Genomic DNA, 26,093 nt, shown 5'->3' on the forward strand with positions numbered 1-26,093 from the left:
ATATTCTCTTTCTTTGGTCTTCTACCCAGTAACCGGTAGTTGTAAATCCTATTTGATGTTTTCCCTAGCAGGTTGTTCTTACTCAGTAACCGGTGACGAACATACCTTATTTCCTCAGCGAGTCATCCTTGATATATTTACCCTAACCGGTAACGGATGACTCTCTATTAGATTATGTTATCCTCCTACCCAATAACTGGTAATGGATAATATACTTTTGATACTCTTGTGTTGAAGTTCATTCTTCCCCAGTTGAGTTTGAGTGTGCAATTCCTCAGTGAAGTCGCCAATCCCATATTTGGTTTGAGCATTTCAGTTTTGTTCTGGTTTGCCCGCTTCCCCTGCGGATTTCCCTCTATCCCCGATTGAGTCTTTCCATTGATTTATTTTCATGGAATTACCCTCGTGTCCCCAATAGTTTTTAAGTCGTAGCCTGGCGTACTCACAACTTTTTACCCAGAGTCTCTGTCTCCCCAGTGAGTTTCCCTTATGGGATGCGTTATACTCCTGTGGACTTTCAGTCTCTCCGGATTCTTTTCCTTTATGGCAATATTTTCCCCACAGAGATTATTCGTAACATTCATATCATATGCATTATGAGGTCTCTTAGGGACCAAAATTTGTTTTTAAAAAGAAGGACATGAATTAAAAAGAAGCTCCGGTCTCCTTCTCCGGTGAGCTTCACCGGATTGGTTCACTCACAACCATCACCAAAATTAAAAAGAAGGACATGAATTTAAAGTAAAAATGCTCAGGAGCTCGAATCTGGCCTCAATTTTTCCTAACTCCAATTATATTGAAAGATACAGGGAGTTGAATTTTGAGGATCATGACCTGAGTTACTTCGATTTGACCTCAAAGCAACTCAATCTTGTTGCCTACATTGGTAGGACTTCAGACAACCAAAGATCAAGAAGAATTATGGAGAATTGAGTGAGAATCAAAGAGATGAAAATTTCTGGAAAATACCTTAAATGCAGGTTTGTATGAACACGATCTTGCTTCCAATTGCTCTTGATCTTGCTCTGGACACTTGATGGAATGGAAATGAATCAGGAAAAGGTACAAGATTCTTGGAGATTTGAATCTCAAAATAGTGGAGATTCAAACTCAATTTCCAATGGAAATTCTCAAGGTTATCCTTTGCATGAGAGGGTTTGGAGCTAGGGATTCAAAGCTGGTGCGCAGGGGTCCTTGATTCTGAGCATGGAGGGCTCTATTTATTGCCATATGATTGCTAAAGGCATACTTGAAAATAAGTTCCAAAAATAGCAATGTACATTGCATGGATGCATGGGCGTGTGATAGGCCCATGTAATCATCTCTTCAGGTCCAAAAATAAGTACTAACATTGATGAAGTCACATTGGTAAGCCATGCAATTGTGTATGAGGAATGCAAGTTCAATTATGCCAAATGGTCATCCAAGTTCAAGCCATGCGCAAGTGACTCATACTTTATCCAAATGGGATGAAGTTAGACTTTTTGGAAATTTTAGATCAAGTGGAACAACTTTTATGTTGAACAATTTTTCATTTGAATTAGATCATGATGAATTTTGAGGTGGAAGTTGGGAAAATCAAACATGTCAAAAAATTTCTAAGTGTTAAGCCACATGTTAACTTATTCCATCTTGGCTAACTTTTTATGTGAGCTTCAAATGAGAAAAGTTACTTCATAAAAGTTGTATCTCTCTCAAATTCCTTCAAAATGGTCACACATTTGATATCATTTAGATTTATTATAAAGGGGTTATGCGTTTTTGAAGTTGAGGAAAATCACTTGTTCAATGGCATTGGTCCAAAATGACCTATAATGTATCCTCATATCACATGCATATAAAAGTTGAATTTGCTCTTCCTCCAAACATAAAAGTTGAAGTATACATATTGAATTTGATTGTGAAACTTGTAAATCTTTCATATCATAAAAATGGAGCAAGTTATGGCCTTGGGAAGTTGACCTCCAAATTAGGGTTTAGACAAAATGACCTATAATCTTTCACCATAAAAAATGACTTTCCAAGCAAAAATAGCTCTATACCTTAACATGAAAGTTGTTTGGAATGTCATTTAGAATAACGTTTCTCTTGGAATCATTTTCATATGACAATAATTGTAGGAGATAGGGTCTAGGGAACCTCAATTTTGATCAGATGAATTCGTCTGGTCAACCACCATGAACCAACTTGCTAACTTGGTATTCTCTTGACTTGGGACTCATGGAGGATCATATATGAATAATATGATGAAACTTTAAGTATACCTTGAAATATTTGATTAATTGATGAAGAAGCTTGTTGAAGAAGTTACACAAGACACCCAGATGAATTAGGGTTTCCAAGGCAAACCAATTCCAAACTCTTGATAATTTCTTGATCAAAATAATATGTAAAGATCATGGGGATTAATATATGATGCTTAGAGCTATAGTAAACCAATTCTTGATTGAACTCCTGGCATTGAGGGTCTTAAACCCTAGATGTAAGCTTGATAGATCAAAGGTGAGCACATGCTCTACCTCCAAAAGAGTTAGATTATACAAAGACATATTTTTGGTATTTTGGTTAGTAAAAATGATAAAATAAAAAGTATGATACAATCACATGATGCTTGGTGATCTCTCCCAATGCAAACCCAATGAGTGAGGGGTAAGGAGGATGCCAAGGTGTGATCCCAATGCTAATGTGTCGCATCCTGCGAAAAATCAACCGGCGGGACTCAAATAAAAACACAACACAGAGCCGCCACTGCGCGTTATTTATCCCAAGATAGGGAAAGGAAACGCTCAGAGAAACCTGGAAAGGAAATGGTCTCGCGACCAAAGAGAAAGGGTAAGGGAGTCGGTTACGCAAGGGGAAGGTATTAGCACCCCTCACGTCCGTCGTACTCGACGGGATCCACGTCCTAAAATAAAGAATAGGTTGCTAAAACATCACACACACACGGGGAACGCAGGTGGGGTTAAGAGAAGGGAGCTCGATAAGGTATCGCACCTTATGCCTACATATCTTGTCTGCTACAAGAATCAGAGCCACTGTAGTCCGGCTTACGCACGCCAAACAACACAAAACAACACAAACAAACAAGAGTGGCAAACATGGAGCCCGACAACCACTGGATGGAATTACGTCAGCATCCGAACCAAAACACACTCAAAAGGGCAAACGTGGAGCCCGACAGCCAATTACTGGACTTACGTCGGCATCCGAACCAAAACGCACAAAACGGCAAACGTGGAGCCCGACAGCCAATTATTGGACTTACGTCGGCATCCGAACCAAAACGCACAAAACGGCAAACGTGGAGCCCGACAGCCACTTACTGGACTTACGTCGGCATCCGAGCCAAAACACACAATCAGATAACAAGTAAACACACGCAAAAAAGAAAAAGGTTGCCCGGAGTGGTCTCGCACGACCACCTGCCTACATACCTCGTCTGGAACAAGGATCAGGGCGATGTAGTTCCCCTGAAAGGGACTGCATTACTAACCAGAAACCAGGGAAGGACACACTACTAGGGAGCTGGACTCGAGCCTAGTGTTGTCATGCATCGTTTACCCTAAGTTCAGTTTTCTATCCTACTTGCATAAGCAAACTACTCCTATCCAGGAAAGAAGCAAGCACACAAGCATACAAAATAATTCACGCATACATCAAATGAGAACAAGCATCTCAGATATCCACATAGCACGCACTATAACCAAACAAGGGGCTCACACAATAGGTTTGACTGCCTCAGCAAGTCGTCTGTACGGGCTGTGTTTGCTCTTAACCTTGCCATTACGAGGCTAAGGTGAAGCAAATGAAGGATGAAGTGAGGATCAGACCTCACAGCTCTTATCCCTGACCAGGGAGAGCTTCTGACAAATGAGCATGGGTCCAGAATAGGGGAACCCTTCTATACTCAGAGACTCTGACACAATGTGCACTGCACAAGATCTTGGGCTTGTGATCTCAATGCTACAACCATGTAATGGGAGCAAGGAGAAGACTCACAGAATAGTGGGGGATATATTGCATATCCCTACCTTCCACCAATTTCCTTGATTAAGGAACCACGCACCTCTTTCTTTCTTCTCGGTTCAGGCATTCTCTTATTGTTCTTTTTTTTTTTTTTTTTTTTTTTTTTTTTTTTTTGCAGGATGAACCTCGATTCCTCCTTTTTACAATAAACCCCCAGCAGCTTACCGGACCGCACTCTGATAGTGCACTCGCTTGAATTCAACCTCAGTTTGAATTGTCCCAACTGGTCAAACGACTTGGCCAGATCTGCCAGATGCCCCTCTTCCGTTTGGGACTTTGCTATCATGTCATAGCATTGCATTCGGTTTCATGATGAATCATGTCATGAAACAAAGTCACCATGGCTCTCTGATACAGGCACTGGCGTTCTGCTTCTCTAGAGGAAAGTCTTCTCTCCATGGTAGCTTGTGCACAACGACACCGGTATCCGACCCTGACGTATCTTGACACGACCAGGCGAAGGTATCCGCATGCTCTTTCAACAGGGCTACCATTCTGCTTTTGATTCGCCTCTGAAGCGGCTCTAATTTTCACTTCCTTTCTGACCTCGGCGGTGCTTGGAATAACAACCTCAATCCGCTCTGCATGCGGCTGAATCCTTTCTCCTCTTGTTTTGACAACCTGGCTAATTCCGGCAGATCACAATCTTCTTCGCCTTTTTCTTCGGCATGATAGATCGGTTTGTCGAAGTCATATGAGGGGTAACCAAATTGTTATCAACGAGATCCGGAGAATTATTTTTGAATTTTGGGACGAGACAAATCAAAAAAGAAAAATGAAAACAAACATTGCCATTTTTATTTGTTTTTAAACTGCAAAAATAAATGAAAAACAGGGAACACCGCTTTTTGACTGAAAAACATCCATTTATTAATGATGCAGAAATGCAAATTATGAACATGAGGTGGCCCTTACAATGAACCATTACGTGTCGGGCAACACACATGGCTTTCATGCATATAAACTGAAAACAGAAATTATTACTCTTCAGGACGAGTGACAGTGCTGATCTGTTTAAGCCTTCCAGCTTACTGGTACACACGATTTTATCCATTGATCAATCTCCCAGTCACTGTCAGTTTCTTTACCCATTGTATAGGCGTGATCTGAATTTAGCATTCCGGCACTGACAAAAGTGAACGACGGACTACGTCCTCTGTTCTGCTCAGACGAGTCTTGACCTGGATGATAACCAATCCCAAACATATCCGCCTTTACCACAATGCCTATGATCTGTCCCTAGCCTGGGATCCCTCCATTTCTCACCACTTCCAATGCCTGCTTATAAGAAGAAATGGACGGCTTTTTCTCTTTTCCAACACCAATGTCATTTTCCACCTTGACGGTTTCAGCTACCAGACTGGGTGTTTCAAATTTTCCACCGTCCATTTCCTTCACCTTCTGGATCATATCCCCCATCGGTACACCACCCTCTGTGGCGATGGCCATACAACAAGTATCAACACTAGGGAAAGTTCCCTCTTTCCTCCGAGGTTTTGGGACCACATGCCTCGGCATTTTTAACCGATCCCCATTCACCAACCCAATCGTCTTCCTATTCTCAGAAATTGCATTCATCTCCACCTCACCATGCGCGGGCATATGATTAGCATTAACATTGGGAAATTGTGCAAAATTAATGGCCTTGGAATCCACCAGGTCTTGGACAGCATGCTTAAAAGCTCTACAACCTTCAATGTTATGCCCAGACGCCCCCGAATGGAATTCGCACTTAGCATTCTCATCGTAGTTGGTTGGCCTCTGATCAGGTTCTAATGGAGCTAATGTCCTCAATTGTACCATTCCGAGATTTTTCAACTTCCTCAACAGAAGAGCATACGGTATGGGTGGCCTATCAAATTGACGATCAACCCCCTTTCCTCTTACCTGGTTCCCAGCTCTCTGTGCTCCCGGGCGAGGTGACGGATGTCTCGGTGGTACAGATGAACCACCAACAGGAATAGTTGCAGTGGCAGCATAAGGGTGATAACGATCCTTACCGCATTCTCTTTTAGTCTGCGCACCACCTGATTCAACCTTCTTCTTGGGCTGACCACTGTCAAGGGATTTCTTCACCACAGAACCAGAGGGATTTGTTACTTCAGATGACGGAGCCTTTCCCTGAACTTTCTCTTTGATCATCCAGCCCTCAATCCTTTCTAATCTCTCGGCCATGGCTTTCTGCCCCAAGGCAAGCCCTTGCACAACCCTGAACAAATCTCTCACCATCTCTTTCAGTTCGAGGATGTCGGCGTTGGGAGGATCCATCAGTTTGGATTTGTTGCCCCTAGCAGGATATCTGAGCAAACGAGCTATGCGCACCGGTCGACACCTACAAAACAGCAAAAGGGTTAATATGCATGAATGCAACGTCTGTCCATATGAGGAAGATTCTGTCCTTTGATTCTGGTTTCATCGAGACAGCTAATATTTTGACATCCACATTCTGAAATTCAAGATGTCTCTCAACCAGATTCTCAATCAATAATACTCCCCATATGGCTAGACGTGAGTTTGGTGCAGATGAATGCAAAATGAGAATGATGCAGATGTATGCAATGCACTGGGCCATCCTCTAAGTCATCTGATCATTTGTTGCTCTGGGTCACAGCCTTGATTTCTGAACTGATCATAACCATCTGAGGGATAAGTAAGCACCAATCTAACCCACGGGTTCCGAAATAAACGGAAGACAGATACATCATCATCATCATCAAACCACAATCTCTGAGCAGATACCCATCATCATCTGAATCGGCCCGGGGAATCCTAAAATAAACGGATCCCCTCTGATAAATAACTCGGCCCGGGGAATCCTGAAATAAACGGATCCCCACTGATAAATAACACGGACAACACTCCGGCGTCTCGGCAATAAATGGCCATAAATCCGACTTATAAATAGGACTCTGATCCTCTGAACAAAAGTCACCATCTGAGCAATGCATCTGAAATAATCAACCCTCCCCTCACAGGTAAATTCTAAACAGGTCACCCTAAGGCGGATAATAGTCTCGACAATCGGGCAGAGATACTCAATGGGTTTGCCCTTTCGGGTGTGCCATTGTAGCTCCCTTAAGACCGTCTGGACCAAAGATCCGGGAAATGATCGGTCACCAAAGTCAACAGCCCAAAAGAGATAATCCAACCTAAGCGGAATAACTCCACCCGGCAAGACTCTCTCAAATGAACCTCGTCCGGCTGTGGTGACATGTCTCCGCATCATGTCGTACAACATGTGAAGAGACATGAGACCACGCTAATCCTAGGTGTGCACTCAGGCCTGGGTATTGGGCCTCACTAAGAACACCCACCCCAAATCAGATGAACCACCTGCACAGAGGACGACAACAACATGATAGTATGATGCATGCAGACATTAATGCAAATATATACACTGGTCAGAATAATAAATGCAATAAATCAAACATCACAAGCAACCTAAACTATCCTAGAACGCTAGGAAAGACTTGCTTAGGGAAGATGGACCAGCATAGGTCTACATCTGTTATGTCCCCAGCAGAGTCGCCAGCTGTCGCATCCTGCGAAAAATCAACCGGCGGGACTCAAATAAAAACACAACACAGAGCCGCCACTGCGCGTTATTTATCCCAAGATAGGGAAAGGAAACGCTCAGAGAAACCTGGAAAGGAAATGGTCTCGCGACCAAAGAGAAAGGGTAAGGGAGTCGGTTACGCAAGGGGAAGGTATTAGCACCCCTCACGTCCGTCGTACTCGACGGGATCCACGTCCTAAAATAAAGAATAGGTTGCTAAAACATCACACACACACGGGGAACGCAGGTGGGGTTAAGAGAAGGGAGCTCGATAAGGTATCGCACCTTATGCCTACATATCTTGTCTGCTACAAGAATCAGAGCCACTGTAGTCCGGCTTACGCACGCCAAACAACACAAAACAACACAAACAAACAAGAGTGGCAAACATGGAGCCCGACAACCACTGGATGGAATTACATCAGCATCCGAACCAAAACACACTCAAAAGGGCAAACGTGGAGCCCGACAGCCAATTACTGGACTTACGTCGGCATCCGAACCAAAACGCACAAAACGGCAAACGTGGAGCCCGACAGTCAATTATTGGACTTACGTCGGCATCCGAACCAAAACGCACAAAACGGCAAACGTGGAGCCCGACAGCCACTTACTGGACTTACGTCGGCATCCGAGCCAAAACACACAATCAGATAACAAGTAAACACACGCAAAAAAGAAAAAGGTTGCCCGGAGTGGTCTCGCACGACCACCTGCCTACATACCTCGTCTGGAACAAGGATCAGGGCGATGTAGTTCCCCTGAAAGGGACTGCATTGCTAACTAGAAACCAGGGAAGGACACACTACTAGGGAGCTGGACTCGAGCCTAGTGTTGTCATGCATCGTTTACCCTAAGTTCAGTTTTCTATCCTACTTGCATAAGCAAACTACTCCTATCCAGGAAAGAAGCAAGCACACAAGCATACAAAATAATTCACGCATACATCAAATGAGAACAAGCATCTCAGATATCCACATAGCACGCACTATAACCAAACAAGGGGCTCACACAATAGGTTTGACTGCCTCAGCAAGTCGTCTGTACGGGCTGTGTTTGCTCTTAACCTTGCCATTACGAGGCTAAGGTGAAGCAGATGAAGGATGAAGTGAGGATCAGACCTCACAGCTCTTATCCCTGACCAGGGAGAGCTTCTGACAAATGAGCATGGGTCCAGAATAGGGGAACCCTTCTATACTCAGAGACTCTGACACAATGTGCACTGCACAAGATCTTGGGCTTATGATCTCAATGCTACAACCATGTAATGGGAGCAAGGAGAAGACTCACAGAATAGTGGGGGATATATTGCATATCCCTACCTTCCACCAATTTCCTTGATTAAGGACTTTACCTGCTTAGGCACAAAATTAAACAATCACAATCATCGCCTCTTAAGGAGGACTTCAGACATTTATTTGCCCGGCCCGGTAACAGCCGGGTCTCCAGACTACATGAAGTTAGGAAGTTATACCTCAATGCAAGTTGCTTAAGCAAAGCAAAGCAAAAGTTCACAAGGAACTGAGCAACTAAAAGTACCTGGAAACAGTCAAACACAGTTAGTACTCAGACAGACAGAGCTAAACAGCAAGTATCAACCAATTAATCTATACAGATCAATGCACAACAAAGCAAGCTCAAAGCTCAATCCCAAACTTCACAACCTACAAAACAATGTTATGTTAGTGTACAAACATCAAACAACATCAATTGCATTTAACTTGATTCATTCTCCATGTGCATTATGCTTTTGATCCTGAAAAATCAAGCAAATATTAGCAACAAGACCACTAGGCTAAGCCTAGGGTCCAAAGGCAAGAAAAATTCCTAAACAGCAAGGTATCTCTAACCAAACTCAAGCTAAAGTCAAACAAGAGTCAACACAATTAGTCTCATGTTTATATCATTCATCATGTTCATGTTATGCACAAAACAAGGCAAATTAGTTCAAATGAAGCACCAAACATGCAAACAGAACTATTGCATTCAAATCCACATCAAAACAAATCCAAAAATTCTCAAATAATTTACACCTAAACAGGGGATATTCAAGGTCTATCATGTCAAATTTTAGCCTAATTGGACCAAGGGAACTATGCCAATGAAAATCAACAAAAACAGACACAATTACATGCTCCAAATCACAACATCAACTCATGCTTCCACTTCAAAAATTCACAACTCAATGAAAACAATAAAGAAATGAGTGAGACCAAAACAGGGATGTCACATTATGTGTCTACTACAAGCATATCAAGTTTCATGATCATTCAATACAATAGGAGCATTTCACAATCAATCCACCAACCTATGTCATACAAGCTTGCAATTTTGACCACCAGAGATGAAAAATAGCAATCAAATTGAAAATGCCACATAAAATTTCCACAAAAAATCACATAGCATCTTAACATGTTAATCAACCTTCATGCAAAATTTCATGTCATTCCAACAAGTCTAGGTCATTCAAAAAAATCCAGAAAATTGACATAATGAGGTGTGACACAAATTGTCACACCTAAGTTCAAAAATTCACATCTTAATGACCAGATATCAAAAATTCATGAAATTTACATGTAAATAAACCTTGATGTGTCTAGTATCACCACAAAAATTTTCAGACATTTATTTTACACTATGAGCATTTCACAATGGAATTGGCCAAAGGTATCAACAATGAGTACATGTGAAAGATCTCTAGGGCAAACACAAATATTATCATGCACAACCTTCAAAAATGAGTCCAATAAATCCTACAGTCAACAACAAAGTCAACACAAAAATTTCCACATTTTTCTGATTTTTTATTGATTTTTTATGAATTTTTTAACATGTTATGAATTTCTTATGAATTAATTAAATAAATTGAAATTAGTAATGGCACAATGGTAATTAAGTTATGGCGGGGGCGGTAAACGTCCAATTCAAAAATTCGAATGGAAATCAGGATCAAACACAAGTTTATCGTCGTTTCCAATCAGAAATCACCAGAACACGCAAGAACATGGAATTTCCAAACCAACACCAAAATGCGCAAATGAGTACTCGTTAGAACCGTATGAACATGCACAATCCAAATACGAACTCGAATTAACCTAACAGTTGCTATTTCACACGAATCGATCATGTTAGGGTTTTGGATCGAAACTTCAAACCTAGATTTCTCAGCCTACAGTTCATCATTTGCAAATCTAAAAGCATCACGATGCTCTACATAGCATGACCTATAGAACGCACATAAGCATTAAGCGAATCATGATGATCGAATTTTGAGGCACCTGTTATGGCAATGATGCTATTGATGACCTTTGCGCGATTCAGCTCCAAACAGTTGCACTATATGCTCGAGGAAATGAGATGCAAAGCCTAGATTCCACTGATTTCATTCCTAGTGCTTGAATTCTTCAATTCACCATGGATGCTCCATATGAGACAGTCACGATTCAATGCTCTTTTTCCTTCAATCTCCAAAAACAGTTGATGATAATGATTAGAGGAAGTGGCAGCAAAAGGAATCTCGAAAATTGATCAAGATTTGATGAAGCTTGATGAAGTTGAAGGTTTTGGTGTTCTTGAGGATTTGAGAGAATTTGGAAAGTTTGAGATCCAATTTTGGGGAATGTGATTTTCTGTTATGATTAGAATGTGTTTAGGAATATATATCATAGCTTAATCATCCCTTAATCATGTTAATTAACCAAGTTGAACATGTTAGTGAAAATGCTAATTTCAAGCTTAGGGGCAAAATTGGAATTTCATAATGCCAGCTCATTGCCACCTCTTTGACAGCTCACACAACTTCCAAATGACATGTGTGAGCTGTTGCAACTTGTCCCACTCTCATTGGATGTGTAATTTTGAAATTCACCATGTGGTAGCTTAATGTCCAATTTTGCACTTTCATTTTTCAAGCCAAATTCCAAACCACAAGCCTTTGCCATGAAATGATGATTCCAACAAATTTCAAATACCATTTGTGAGGTGTAGCAAAAATCCCCACTCAAAAATTCCAATTATTTCACAGGTTGGACAATTTTGCCCTTGGTCCATTTTAACTGTCCAGTTGAAAATTGACTTTTTGCATTGGCCATTTTTGAGAAAATCCAATTATGCACCATGAAAGTACATGTCAAATGGAGTTTGTGCATATAAAGAACTTGCGATTTGGACAAACCATGTGGAAATTATGGCCTCCTGATTATGGGTCATTTTTGAATTTCACTGAGCCATAATTTTCCAACCATACATGGGATTTTCAAGTTCTTGGACTTTTTGGAAAGGTGAGAACAAGATCTACAACTTTCATGTTGAACAATTTTTCATTTGAAGCTCCCTTGGACACGTGGCTTTGAGGTCAAAAACTTTCCATTTTTGGAAACTTCAATTACAAGTCACTTTCTATTTTTGGCAGTTTTTGTTCTGACTTGATTTTCTCCATTCCTGAGCTTTGAAATGTCAAATAACACTTGTTCCAACATGAATGAAGTGTATCCAACTCATTTCCACCTCCAAATCCATCAGATCATGTACAGTTGACCACAGTTGACTTTTCATCTGATAGATAAATCTGGCAATGCATAGATCAATCTGAGCTCCAATCTTCAACTGAAATGGCTCAAGGGTGAAACCCTAGCCTCAATAAGCACAAAATAATCACATTATGAACCCCACAACCATCATAAACCCCATCTCCTGATTATGCCCTGATTGGCCCAATACAACTGATTAGGGTTGACCAGTGGTCAAAACCCTAATCTCAGGAAATCCTGCTTCAACACTTGATGATAACCAACCATGATGATGATGATGTATCATTGCAATCAAGATGAAGATCAATGTCCTTGGAGAATCACAACACCCTAATTCACAGCCCAATCCTCAGATGGCCAATGATCAGTCAATAAACCCTAGGCTTGCACTCTGACTTCCTCATCTTCTGATCAAGACTTGGGGGATGACTTGCACCATGTAACCACATGATATGCAATATGCAATGCCTAATGACCTAACAATGACATGTATAATGATAATGCTAGTCCCAAGAGAGGAGAGCAAATTTTGAGGTGTTACATAATGCATATGATAAGGTAGCATGAGGGATCTTAGGGTCAAAATTAGGGTCTTACAGTAGGCAAGAAGATTGAGTTGCTTTGAGGTCAAATCGAAGCAACTCAGTTCATGATCCCCAAAATTCAAATCCATGTATCTTTTTATATACTTCGAACTGGAGAAAATTGAGGCCAGATTCGTGCTCCTGAGCATTTTTCCTTCAAATTAGTGTACTCATTTATCATTTATCATAAGGTTTTGGTTGGACCAGTCCGATGGTCCTCATTGGAGAAGATGACCGAAGCTAGGGCTCCGGTGGTGCGCTAGATCAATCCAAGTCATTTGATCTGTTTCTCATGTTCTAATCTCACGCGTCCAATTTGATTATCAAGCATGTGGCACACTTGACTAAGGTGTTTGTGGGACGCGCGCGCTTCGTCATCAGATCTTCCACCTCAATTAATGAGGGAGATCTGATGGCCCTTGTTTTCTTGATTTTCTGATTTTTGTGTTTAATCCATTTATTTTGATTAATTCATATTAATTTCATTTTTAATCCAAAAAATATGGGACTTTCATCAAAAATCTTTAAATGTTTTCCTCTTTCATTTTCTGAATTAAAATTATTTTTTGGATTAATTTTGATATTTTTCATGAATTAATTATTTTTGTGCATATTTTTAATTGTTTAAAAATACTTCTGACTTTTTAAAAATTACGTTTTTTTTGTCTAAGGTCCTTTTACATTGTTTGATCTAGGATAAATCTCTTGGCCATTTATTTGGTGTCTTGAAGAGGTTTTAGGTTTTGACCAAACCAAATTTAATTTAAATGCATTTTTAATTGATTAATTGTGTAGAAATTATGTTGAGCCATTTTTATTGACTTGTGATGTTTGACTATATATTTGGGCCTTTGTCAAGATTGATTTGACTTTTGTTAAGTTAAAATCATTGGATTTAGGGGATTGATGAAATATACATTTCATTTCCCAAAATAAATGAATGATTTTAATTTGATAAAATTCCTCCCATGATCAATTTGTGTTTCTCTTATCTCCCATCCCTCTTCATCTTCAACCTCATTCTCTCCCATCCTTTCCATGGACAAATGAAGTCTAAATATCCTAAGGCTAATTGGTTCATCAATAAATTTGTGTTACATGAACCAATACAAGTATGGATAAGATAGGTCCATCCTTTGATCTTTTTATTTTTTGTGTGTGGTGTGTTTTAGGAGTATGGTTCATTATGCCATATCTCTAACATGAATTAACGGAAAAAATTCTATTGCCCGGTCTCAAATAGTTGTGACTTCTACGTAAGTCCAATTACGATTGCTTAACATAGAGCTAAATTTTGACCCCAACGACATAGCATTCTAGTAAGTGAGATTGTAAGTCTCCCCCCTTTCATGATATTATGTGGAAACTTGGCCTTTTTTCCTTCCTTTGGAAGATGTCTTGGTTCAAGGATCCATGCTTGTGAATAGAGGGTTGAGTGTTCTCCAAAGAATGACTTAACCAATTGAAAAATAAAACATCACTAACATCTAATCAACTAACATTTGACTAACTTTTATCATATTGATTTTTATTTTTCAAGTCATTTACTTTATGAAATTTAAATTCAAGTCATTTACCATTTCATTTGTCATTTACATATCATTTAACTTGTTTATATTCATGTCATTTTTACTTTGCTCACTTGAGCCATATATATTGTGATTGTATATATTTGTTTGTGTTTGTGGTATTAGGACCTTAAAATACTTAATAAACAACAAAAACCCTAAAAAATGTTTATGTGGACTATTGGATTTGATCTGAGCATTTGGACTTAGAATTAGGCAACATTCCATATGCAAAAGGACTTGGCCAATGCCAACTTTTCTGAGACCAAATTATTATGATTTGAGATTTCATCTGATGCAAGTATTGGGATCTACTTGAACTTATTTGCTACATGGTCTTGATACAACTGTTATTTTGATTTTGTGTCTAATGTCTTATTCTGAGCTAATCAAGGAGTATGTCATCTGATACATGAGGAGACAGAGAAGATTGTTAGCTGTGAAGTGGCTTGCTTGGATGTAGCCATCTTTATTTGATGCCTTGCTCTTCATATTGCTATTTGCTTATTGATATTGCTTGATCCAAAGTCCAAAGGGAAAGTTGGTTTTCTATATGACATTCTTGTATGTTGGATTGCATCCCATTGGTCAGATCTTTTCAACTCTTAACTTTTAATTTTATGCTTAGGATTAGTCTCTTCATCTCCTCCCACTTCTTAAATTTCAAAATATCTCCCCCTTTTAAAAAAAAACTTTCTTTGCTTGTGATTTCAAACTTAGACTCTTTTTGCAAATTAGAAACTTTGGCTTTATGCCATTTCTTTTTTTTTACTCTTTTCTTAATCAAACTTGTAAATAAATCTAATCATATTGACTTAAAATTTCAAAAGAAAAAAAGAAATAACACTCATTCAAACTCTTTTAGGCTCCTTTATGCCTCTTTTAAACTTAATTTTTGATTAAAAACAATTCACTCATTTTGAAATTCATACCACGAACTACGAGGTTTTGTTCCCTCATTTTTATGTTGGTACGTAGGCAAAAGTCTGAAGGTCTTGTCAAACACAAGAATAATTAATAAATTCTTTTCTCATCCCCACACTCTATTTATTGCAAACATATTTTATACCAAAAACACATACACACATAAAAAAGGACTCCCTAGGACACTTTGGGTGCTAACACCTTCCCTCTGTGTAACCAACCCCCTTACCTATAATCTTTGGCGTTTTATTAGTTTTAATTTGAAAACTTCTTATCTTTGGGTTTTGTTTGTACTTTTCTCTTTTCCTTTGGAAACAATAAAAGCGCGGTGGCGATTCTGGTTTTATTGACGTTAAGTTTATCCATAACTTAATGGTCATGAATTTACCGCTACACTTTATGCTCTAGGATAGTCTCTTCTTCTCCTCCCTTATTTGATTTTCAAAATCTCCTCTCTCTTTTCAAAAACTTTTTTGTTTTCAATATTGAACCACTTTCTCAATAAACCTTGACTTTTGTCAAGTGATTTTAAAAAAAAAATCTTAATAAATGTCAATCCATCTTAATCATATTCAGACAAATTTCAAAAGACTTAAAAAATGCATGAACTCGTTTAAATTGTTTTGTGCTCTTTGTGCACTTTTTTTCTTTTAAAACTTTTTTTCTCAAAGTTTAGACATGAGGCATTTCCATAGTTGAGATATAATTCTCCTATCCCTATAGTATTGATGATAATTCTTTTCCACCTAAGAGAGCTAGTGGCATATTCGTTAATCTTTATACAAGTTGGAGCCCTTCTCATGGTGATGCAAAGTTCTCATACTTGTAGCTAGCTAGTTGAGTATTCTCCTTAAAATGACAAAGTGTATTTCCATTAAAAAAGAATCAAAACAAACATCTTTGTCATTTTTACCACGAACTACGAGGTTTTGATCCTCCATTGCATTTTGTTGGTACGTAGGCATGAGACTCGAGAATTCTTGGAAAACACAAAATAAAATAAAAAACATATCTCTTCTCATCTCCCTAATATTTTGCAAACAACACCATTTTAAAGCCAAAATGCACATATTTTCAAATAGGTTCCTATAGAGTACTATAGATGTTTAGGTTACTAATACCTTCACTTTTCATAATTAACCCCCGGACCCTTATCTCTTTTTATTTGTTTTATTTTAAAACTTCTTTGGAAATAATAAAAGCGCGATGGTGACTCTTGCTTTGTGAGTTAAGTTAATCAATAACTTAATCTCAAAATTTTTACCGCTACATGTGTTACACCTTACCAATAAACAAAATCAATCTAAAATCAACTTTCAACACATTTCAACCGCGCATTGAGAACTTTTATCAAACTTTTCTCTGTCCCCGGTGTATTAATAACTTTTCAAAATCTAAAAATAACAAACCAACAAACATTTTCTAGTTGAACTACGGTACTCTGATCCCTCATAATGCTTGTGGGTACGTAGGCATAAAGTTGAAACACTCTAGCGAGTACAATTATAAAAGTTGAAACACTCTGATCCCTCATAACAAACCAACAACCTTTTCTCTGATCCGTTAACTTTAGGTTTTATCATTATTTCCTTGTTCATTAGGAACAAATAAAGGATGATGACGACTCTATATTTTTCCAGCCGCGACACCTGGCGACTTTGCTGGGGAGTCTATAACTTTCCCTAAAGAGAGTCCATCCTAACCTCTAACTCTAGGATTTTGTGTGTTTCTTTGTTTGTTTACTGTTATTTATTTTTTTGGGCCTACTTTACTTATTTATTTGCCTTTTATTTTTTATTTTATACTTTCTATTTTATTTTATTATTATATCAACATATCATTTGGTTGGAATAGTTATATGTGAGAAGCTGAAAACTCAAGCTTGAGAAAAAACATAAGTTATGAAGTAGAACTAGTGCTAACTAGTGAGATGTCACATCTCAAAGGAGCATGAAAGCTAAACTCAGAATAGACTCCCTAAGGTTTTCTTCATAGTAGGGATATCTCCTCACTATGATGATGATTTGCATGTGGTCCATGACTATGGGAACCATTGTCTAGAACCTATTTCATCCATGGTGACCTTATGTTATCAACCCGCATAAGGTCCCGCCTAGATGAGACTTATCCCGAAGGATTACTGTAGGAAGGCTTGATCCTTATCATAGTAAAAGAATGGTATAATCCATGACTCTAGGGACCTCCTCTAGAAGCTGAACGTGAGACTTCGTTCATACGAAGGCTCCCTAAGGGAGACCCTGCTGAAATTTTATCATGGGAGGGCTATACCCTATCATGATGGAATTTCACCTAGAGTCCATGATCTTGGGTTTTTTCTTCTTCTGAAAAACCTAATAAAATCCTAGAGTTTACCTTGTAAGGGGAATGGGTAGTAAAAACTTAGAATCATCTTATCATAGCGAGCCTTCTCGTAGGTTGTTCTTTCATCATCCTATTCCTAACCCCTTTTGAGTTTCACATGTCGGTCATTATCCATATCTATAAAGAGCCTTCTTAAACAAGGTGTCCTTATTGTAGCGGGAAATTCATGATCATCAAGCTATTGACAAGCTAGAGATCAAATAACAAGAGTCACCACCGCGCTTTTATTGTTTTCAAGGGAAAAGGGAAAAAGTACGAACAAAACCCAAAAAGTAAGAAGTTTTCAAATAAAAACTAATAAAAGTCAGAGATCACAGGTAAGGGGGTTGGTTACACAGAGGAAAGGTGTTAGCACCCAAAGTGTCCTAGGTACTCCTAGGGAGCCCTTTTTGTGTACATATGTATTTTGTACCAAATGATGTAAACAAATAGAATGGGGGGATGAGAAAAGAATTCATTAATTATATTTTTGTGTTTGACAAGACCTTCGTCCTTGTGCCTACGTACCAACATAAAAATGAGGAAACAAAACCTCGTAGTTCGTGATACAAATTTCAAAATGGGTATGTTGATTTTAACAAAATTTAAGTTTGAAAGGCACAAAGGCCTAAAATGATTTGAATGAGTTAGTTCTTTTTGGCTTTTTGAAAGTTTACGTCAAGTATAGTTAAATTTGATTACAAGTTTGATTTATGAAAAGAAGTTCAAAAATGCAATGGCATAAGGCCAAAGTTTCTATCTGTTTTGCAAAAGTGGTCAAAGTTTGGAACAAAAGTAGTTCACACAAAGAATATTTTTGAAAAAATGGAGGGAGAGATTTTGAAATTAAAGAAATGGGGAGGAGATGGAGAGACTAATCCTATGCATAAAAATTAAAAGTTTAGAGTTGAAAAGATCTGACCAAATGGGTAGCAATCCAATAGACAAGTATGTCAATAGAAACCCATAATTCCCTTGGACTTTTAGATTCAAACAACACACAAATGCACAATTATATCATCTTGAAGAGCAAGGCATCAAATAAAGATGGCCTCATCTAAGCTTATCCGTTGAGTGATCTTCTTCAGAATAGCCCATGTAACAGATGAATTCCACAAGTTGTAGGTTCAAAATAACAGATTCACAATGATCAAGTTGCAGATGAACTTAGATAAGTCTTCAAAGATGCATCGGATGAAGTTCAAATTGCAAGCACTTGGTTCTCTCAACAAGTTGGCATTGGCCAAGTCCATTAGCAAAGGAGGTTGCCTAGATTCTAAGTCCATTTATCCAAGATCAAGCCAACAGTCCACTCAAAAGTTTTTTAGGGTTTTTGTTATTATTATGTGCATTAATGGTCAAAGACCACACAAACAAGCAAAGTATACACAAACAAAATATATAATACAATATGGTCCAAATGGACAAAGTGAAAATTACATTAACATAAATAATTAGGATGATATGAACAATGACAAATGAAAATAGAGTGCTAAAAATAAATTGCATTAAAGTAAAAGCTTGAAATTAAAAGTTAGTAGTTAGTAGGTTAGGAGTTAGTATTGTTTTGCTTTTCATTTCAAGACATTCTTCGGAGAACACTCAACCCATTTATCACAAGCATGGATCCTTGAACCAAAACATCTTCTAAAGGAAGGAAAGAAGGCCAAGTTTCCACACAATACCATGAAAGAGGGGAGACTTACAATCTCACTAACTAGAATGCTTATGCCTTTTATGTCACAAATTTAGCACTATATTAAGCAGTCGTAATTGGACTTATGTAGAAGTCACAACTATTTGAGGCCGAGCAATAGAATTTTGGTGTTAATGCATGTTAAAGACATAGTATAATGGACTATGCTCATGAAACATACCACACACAAAAATAATACGCAAAAGGTATGGCCTAATCTCATCCATACTCATGTTAATTTTTCAATCAACTAGCATTAGGACTTTGAGATGTCATAGGCCAAATGGAGTGAATGAATGAAGAAGGGGAACAAGATGAAGTGGGAAGGGGATGAATGGAATCACAAATTGGTCAAAGGATGACTTTTACCAAATTAATATCATCCATTCATTTTGGGAGATGGAATGTACATTCCATCAATCCCCTAAATCCAATGATATTAATTTGACAAAGTCAAATCAACCTTGACCAAGACCCAACAACAATAAGCAAACTCAAACAAGTCAATACAAATGGTCAACAAAATTAATTGATATTTATTCAATTAAAAATAATAAAATAGTGTATTTAAATCAAATATGGTTTGTCCAATTCCTAAAATCTCATCAAAACACCAAAGAAATGACCATGAGATTTATCATAGGTCAAACAAGGTCAAAGGAGCTTATAGAAAAAATTTCATAATTTTTGGACATTTAAAAATATTTTTAAACAATTAAAAACAAATGCAAAATCAATTAATTCATGAAAAATATTAATAATGATCCAAAAAATAATTTTAATTCAGAATATGAAAGAGAAAAATATTTGATTTTTTTTTTGGTGAAACTCCCATATTTTTTGGATCAATATTGAATTTAATATGAATTATTGAAAATAATGCAATAAAAATAAAAATTCAGATAATCAAAAATACGTGGACCATCTGATCTCCCTCATTAATTGAGGTGGCAAATCAGATGGTCCCTAGCGCGCGTTCCACACGGACTTGAGTCAACAGCGCTGCATAGGTGGTAATTAAAACCAACGATCAAGATTAAAACAAAAGGAACGAATTATGTGGTTCAGAGCTTTGCCAACTCATCGCCGGAGCCAGAGCTCCGGTCATCTTCTCCGGTGGACCTCACCGGACTGGTCCACCATGAACCATCACCAAAATGAAAAACAAGGACATGATCTTAAAGAAAAAATGGCACTGAGCTCGAATCTGACCTCCATTCACTCCAACTCCAAGTATATTGAGAGATATATGGAGTTGAAATTTGAGGTACAAGAACCGAGTTGCTTCGATTTAGCCTCAAAGCAACTCAATCTTCTTGCCTACATTGGTAGGACTTCAGACAACCAAAGAATCAATAGAATTGAGCAAGAATTTGAGAGAATCGAAGAGTTCAAAATTTCGGGAAAATACCTTCAATGTAGGTCTGGATTCAATGGATCTTGATCTTGCACTTGGAGCTTGGAACTTGGAGAAATTTGAGGTGGAAGTTTAGAAATTTTTGACATATCAAATGTTTTCTAAGTGTCAAGCCACATGTCTCAATGTTCCACATTACTTAACTTTTCATATGAGCTTCAAATGAGAAAAGTGTTTTCATAAAAGTTGTATCTCTCTCAAATACCTTCAAAATGGTCACCTATTTCATGTAATTTGGATTTGAAATGATAGAGTTATGCATTTTTGAAGTTTGGAAAATCACTTGATCAATGGTATAGGTCAAAAGTGACCTATAATGTAACCTCATATCACATGCTCAAAAAAGTTGAATTAGCTCCCACTCTAAACATAAAAGTTGAAGTAGACATATTGAATTTGATTTTTCAACTTGGAAATATTTCATCTCATAAAAATTTAGCAAGTTATGGCCTTGGGAAGTTGACTTTCAAATTAGGGTTTAGACAAAATGACCTATAATGTTTTAACATAGAAAATGATTTTCCAAGCAAAACTAGATCTAGGTATCAACATGAAAGTTGTTTAGAATGTCATTTAGAGTAAGTTTACTCTCGGGATTATTTTCATATGGTGAAAGATAGGGTCTAGGGAGACCCAGTTTTGATCAGATGAATCCATCTGGCCAACCACCATCAACCAACTTGCTAATTTCCAATTCTCTTGACTTTCTTGGCTCATGGTAGATCATATATGCATAAGATGATGAAATTTAAAGTGTCCCTTGAGAAATTTGATCAATTGGTGAGATAGCTTGTTGGAGAAGTTACTCAAGATACCCAGTCAAACTAGGGTTTCCAAGGCAAATCACCCTCAAACTCTTGAAGAAAACTTGATCAATATAATATGTAGAGAACATTGGGAGTCATATATGATGTTCATAACCATTATTGAATCAATTCTTGGTTGTTCTCTTTGTTCATTAGGGTCTCAAACCCTAGATGTGATCTTGATGAATCAATGAGATCATGCCCTACCTACAAAAGAGTTAGACAAATACAAAGACATAATTTTGGTATTTTGGTTAGTGAAATGATAAAATACAAGTACGATATAATCACAAAGTGCTTGGTGATCTCTCCCAAAACAAACCCAATGAAAAGGGGGAAGGAGGATGCCAAGGTATGATCCCAATGCTAATGCTTATGATGGAATTACATGAGGGATCTTAGGGTCAAAATTGGGGTCTTACAGCTGCCCCTATTTAAGGACATTCTAACTGAGGAGGCGAAGGTTAAAATCTTCATGTCGACCCAGTAGAATGGGCTTAAATAACAACATATAGAAACAAATTTTGGTCCCTAAGAGGCCTCATGATGCATATGATATGAATGCAAAAGTTAATGCTTTGTGGGGAAATATTGCCACAAAGTAAAAAGAAATCAGAGAGACCGAAAATCCACAGGAGCACAACGCATTCCATAAGGAAATCTCGCTGGGGCGATAGAGACTCTGAGGGGATAAAAGGGGCTTATGCGTAGGTCAGGCTACGACTTAAAACTACTAGGGAACTCGAGGAAATCCATATAAAAAATGGAAAGACTCAGTCGGGGAAACAAACAACATCTGTAGGGGATATGAGTAAGTCAGGATAAAACTGAAGTACTTGAATCATGCAGGAAAAGCAATTTCACTAAGGAAACGCGCACTCAACTCAACTGGGGAGAAATAAAATTTCAACACTGGAGGAGCAGAAATTTATTATCTACTACCTCTTACTGGGTCAGGAGATAATAAAGATCTGACAGAGAGAACATCCGTCATCGATTTAAGATGAACATATCAAGGATGACTTGCTGAGGATTCCAGGAGAGGAAATTCATTACCGATTACTGGGTAAGAATAGCCTTGCTGGGAAAAACTGCAGAAAATAGGATTTACAACTACCAGTTACTTGGCAGAAGACCAAGGGTGAGAGTATCCGTCATCGGTTAGGATGAACATATCAAGGATAAACTCAACAGGGAAGAAAATCCGTCATCGGTTAGGATGAACATATCAAGGATAGACTTACCTGAAATGTCAAGGAGGATACCCGTCATCGGTTAGGATGAACATATCAAGGATATACCAATTGAACAAAAAGGGAGGAATTACATCTATCGAAAACTGGATAGAAAACCGTCGGAGAGAAAATCCGTCACCGGTTAGGATGAACATATCAAGGATTATCTCTGCGAGGGGACAAAGCAGGGTTTACAACTACCGGTTACTGGGTAGAGGACCAATCAAAGAGAAAATCTGTCATCGGTTAAGATGAACATATCAAGGATAAACTCTGAAAAGGGGAGCAAAAATAGGGATTACATCTATCAGTTACTGGATAGAATACCAAAAGAGAGCAAATCCGTCACTGGTTAAAGTGAACATATCAAGGATAGACTCCGCACAGGGGGAAAGTAGGATTTACAACTACTAGTTACCGGGCAGAAGACCACAAGGAGAAGAAAACTCGTCATCGACTAAGATGAACATATCAAGGATTAAATCTCTGAGGAACAAAATAGGGATTACAACTACCTTTTTACTGGGTAGAATACCAAGGATGAGAGTATCCGTCATCGGTTAGGATGAACATATCAAGGATAGACTCCTGCGGGGGAAGAAAAGATATCTGTCACCAGTTAAGGTGAACATATCAAGGATATATTTCCTGGGGACTCCAATGAGAAGAAAAAGGGTACTTTTGTCGGGTTTTGGTCAAGAAGTAACAAACTGCAAACTAAGAAGAATATTACCAATTACTGGGTAATAGACTCTTAGGGGACCAAAATATCTATCTAGGTAAGAGCTAGAAAGAAAACGGTCAATCAAGACTCAACCCAATAAGGACATAACTCAAGGGGAGTAATTCCATCCAGAAAATTTGCTGGAGAGGAAACTGAATTAACAACCATCCACGAGGAAACAAACTTAGTGGGGAAACAAAGAAAGGTTAAAGTCTTTCTGCTTAAGCGGCTGACACTCTACAATTGAAAGAGGACATGCATCAGATTTAGTATGGGGATAATGTACAACCATAACAGAGAATAAGAATCTCAAACAAATAAAAAATGAAGATGCGAGATATGCCAATTATGAATTTATATGAATGTTTATGTATATATATGGTTATGCTGACAAAACGATCATAAAGGATACAAAGATGTCGCAAAGAAATTGAACCACCAATACAATCCTCGGTCAATCCACATAAAATATGGAGACAACAGTTGGAGAACAGAGAAATCAACATCCCAAGGGATCAACCCTATCTGAGGACGGAGGAGATCTGCTGAGGATAGAACATCGAATATGTGGGAAATTTTAGGTCAACACCTAAAAAATGGGAGACAACCCTACAGAGAAATAAATCAATAAAAGCTGCTCAGAAACCAAGAGGAAACTCTGACTGGGAGCAAAGATAAATGGCGATTGGTGTGGCATCAAAGCGATCTACTAGGGAAGATCAAACATCTCCGATGAAGATCCACCTGCTGAGGAAATACGAACTCCGCTGGGGAAGGCCGAAACTATGTTGGGGACAAGGACACGCCTTAGGGTATCTGAATCAACCAACGCAGCTGGGGACAAAGAAAGAAGCTCCACTGGGGATCAAACACTCCGCAGAGGAACTGAATCTACACAAACATCTAGGGATACCCGAAGGGTTAACTACTTGGGGAACCTCTGATGCTTCACACTTAAGGACTTGCCATCCATTGAGATGCTGTTGATATTCCTTTTACTTGCTTTGGAAAAATTCTTGCTTTTATATTTTAAAGAAAACTTGATTTTGATTTAAAAATTTAATTTCAAAATGATCATAATAAAATTTAAAACTATTGGCTGGAGTAAATAAGAGTAGAATCAATTGGATAAAAGCTCAACTTTATTTAATGGGATGGTAGTCTGTAAATGACAAGACTCCATAGATTTTACAAAGTCAAAAATGGTAATTTACATGGAAAAGGGTTACATGGAATACAAATGATCCTTAATCCCTCTACCAAATCTTGATATCCACTGTGCTCTTGACCGCTGTTGGGATGATGAACTGATGTCAACCCTTATGCTCAAACAAGTCTTAAAAACACTGAAGATCAACAGAATGCAGTTACTTGCCATAATCCATAATTTTTGCATAATTTGCCCCAAGGCGGGGTACTCAAATTATCAGGAAATTCTTTCTGTTTTATGTCTCTAATTTTTGTCTGGATCGCCCTTTCGGGTTTTCAATCCATCGAGACGCTCATTTTTGCCTAAGCCGCCCTTTTGGGTTTTCAACTTAGCGAGATGTTCTTTTATTTATTTTTTAGGCGAAGTATTTCTTGACTGCATCTGCGTTCATAGGACGAGTGAACTCTTCACCATCCATAGTTGTAAGAATCAATGCACCGCCTGGAAAGGATCTCTTGACAACGTATGAGCCTTCATAATTGGGAGTCCATTTTCCTCTAGAATCTGGCTTGAACGATAAAATCTTCTTGAGCACAAGGTCACCTTCTCTGAATACACGAGGTTTGACCTTCTTATCAAAAGCTTTCTTCATTCTCTGTTGATATAACTGACCATGACACATGGCAGTCAATCTCTTCTCTTCAATTAAATTCAACTGGTCAAACCTAGTCTAACACCATTCATCTTCAGTCAACTTGGCTTCCATGAGTATACACAATGAAGGAATCTCAACCTCTACGGGGAGCACTATTTCCATACCATATATAAGAGAGAAAGGGGTTGCCCCTGTTGAAGTGTGGACGGATGCACGATACCCATGCAAAGCAAATGAGAGCATCTCATGCCAATCCTTTTATGTGACAACCATCTTCTGGATAATCTTCTTGATGTTCTTATTCGCAGCTTCAACAACCCCGTTCATCTTGGGTCTGTAGGGAGAAGAATTATGATGTGCAATCTTGAAGTCTTTACAAAGATCTTCCACTATATTATTATTCAAGTTCGATCCATTGTCAGTAATGATCTTACTTGGCACACCATAACGGCATATAATCTGATTCTTGATAAACCTTACAACAACTTGCTTGGTCACATTTGCATACGATGCCGCTTCAACCCATTTGGTGAAGTAGTCAATCGCCACTAAAATGAAACGATGTCCATTCGAAGCTTTGGGCTCAATCATCCCAATCATATCAATTCCCCACATGGAGAAGGGCCATGGGGAAGAGATAACATTCAAAAGTGTCGAAGGAACATGAATCTTATCAGCATAAATTTGACACTTGTGGCATTTCTTCACAAACTTGCAACAGTCAAATTCCATTGTCAGTCAATAGTAACCTGCTCGCAACATCTTCTTGGCCATTGCATGTCCATTGGAATGAATACCAAAGGAACCTTCATGCACTTCGGTCATCAACAAGTCTACTCCGTGTCTATCCACGCATCTGAGT

The sequence above is a fragment of the Lathyrus oleraceus genome, chromosome 5, assembly GCF_024323335.1.
Source record: "Lathyrus oleraceus cultivar Zhongwan6 chromosome 5, CAAS_Psat_ZW6_1.0, whole genome shotgun sequence".
Classification (NCBI taxonomy): Eukaryota; Viridiplantae; Streptophyta; class Magnoliopsida; order Fabales; family Fabaceae; genus Lathyrus; species Lathyrus oleraceus.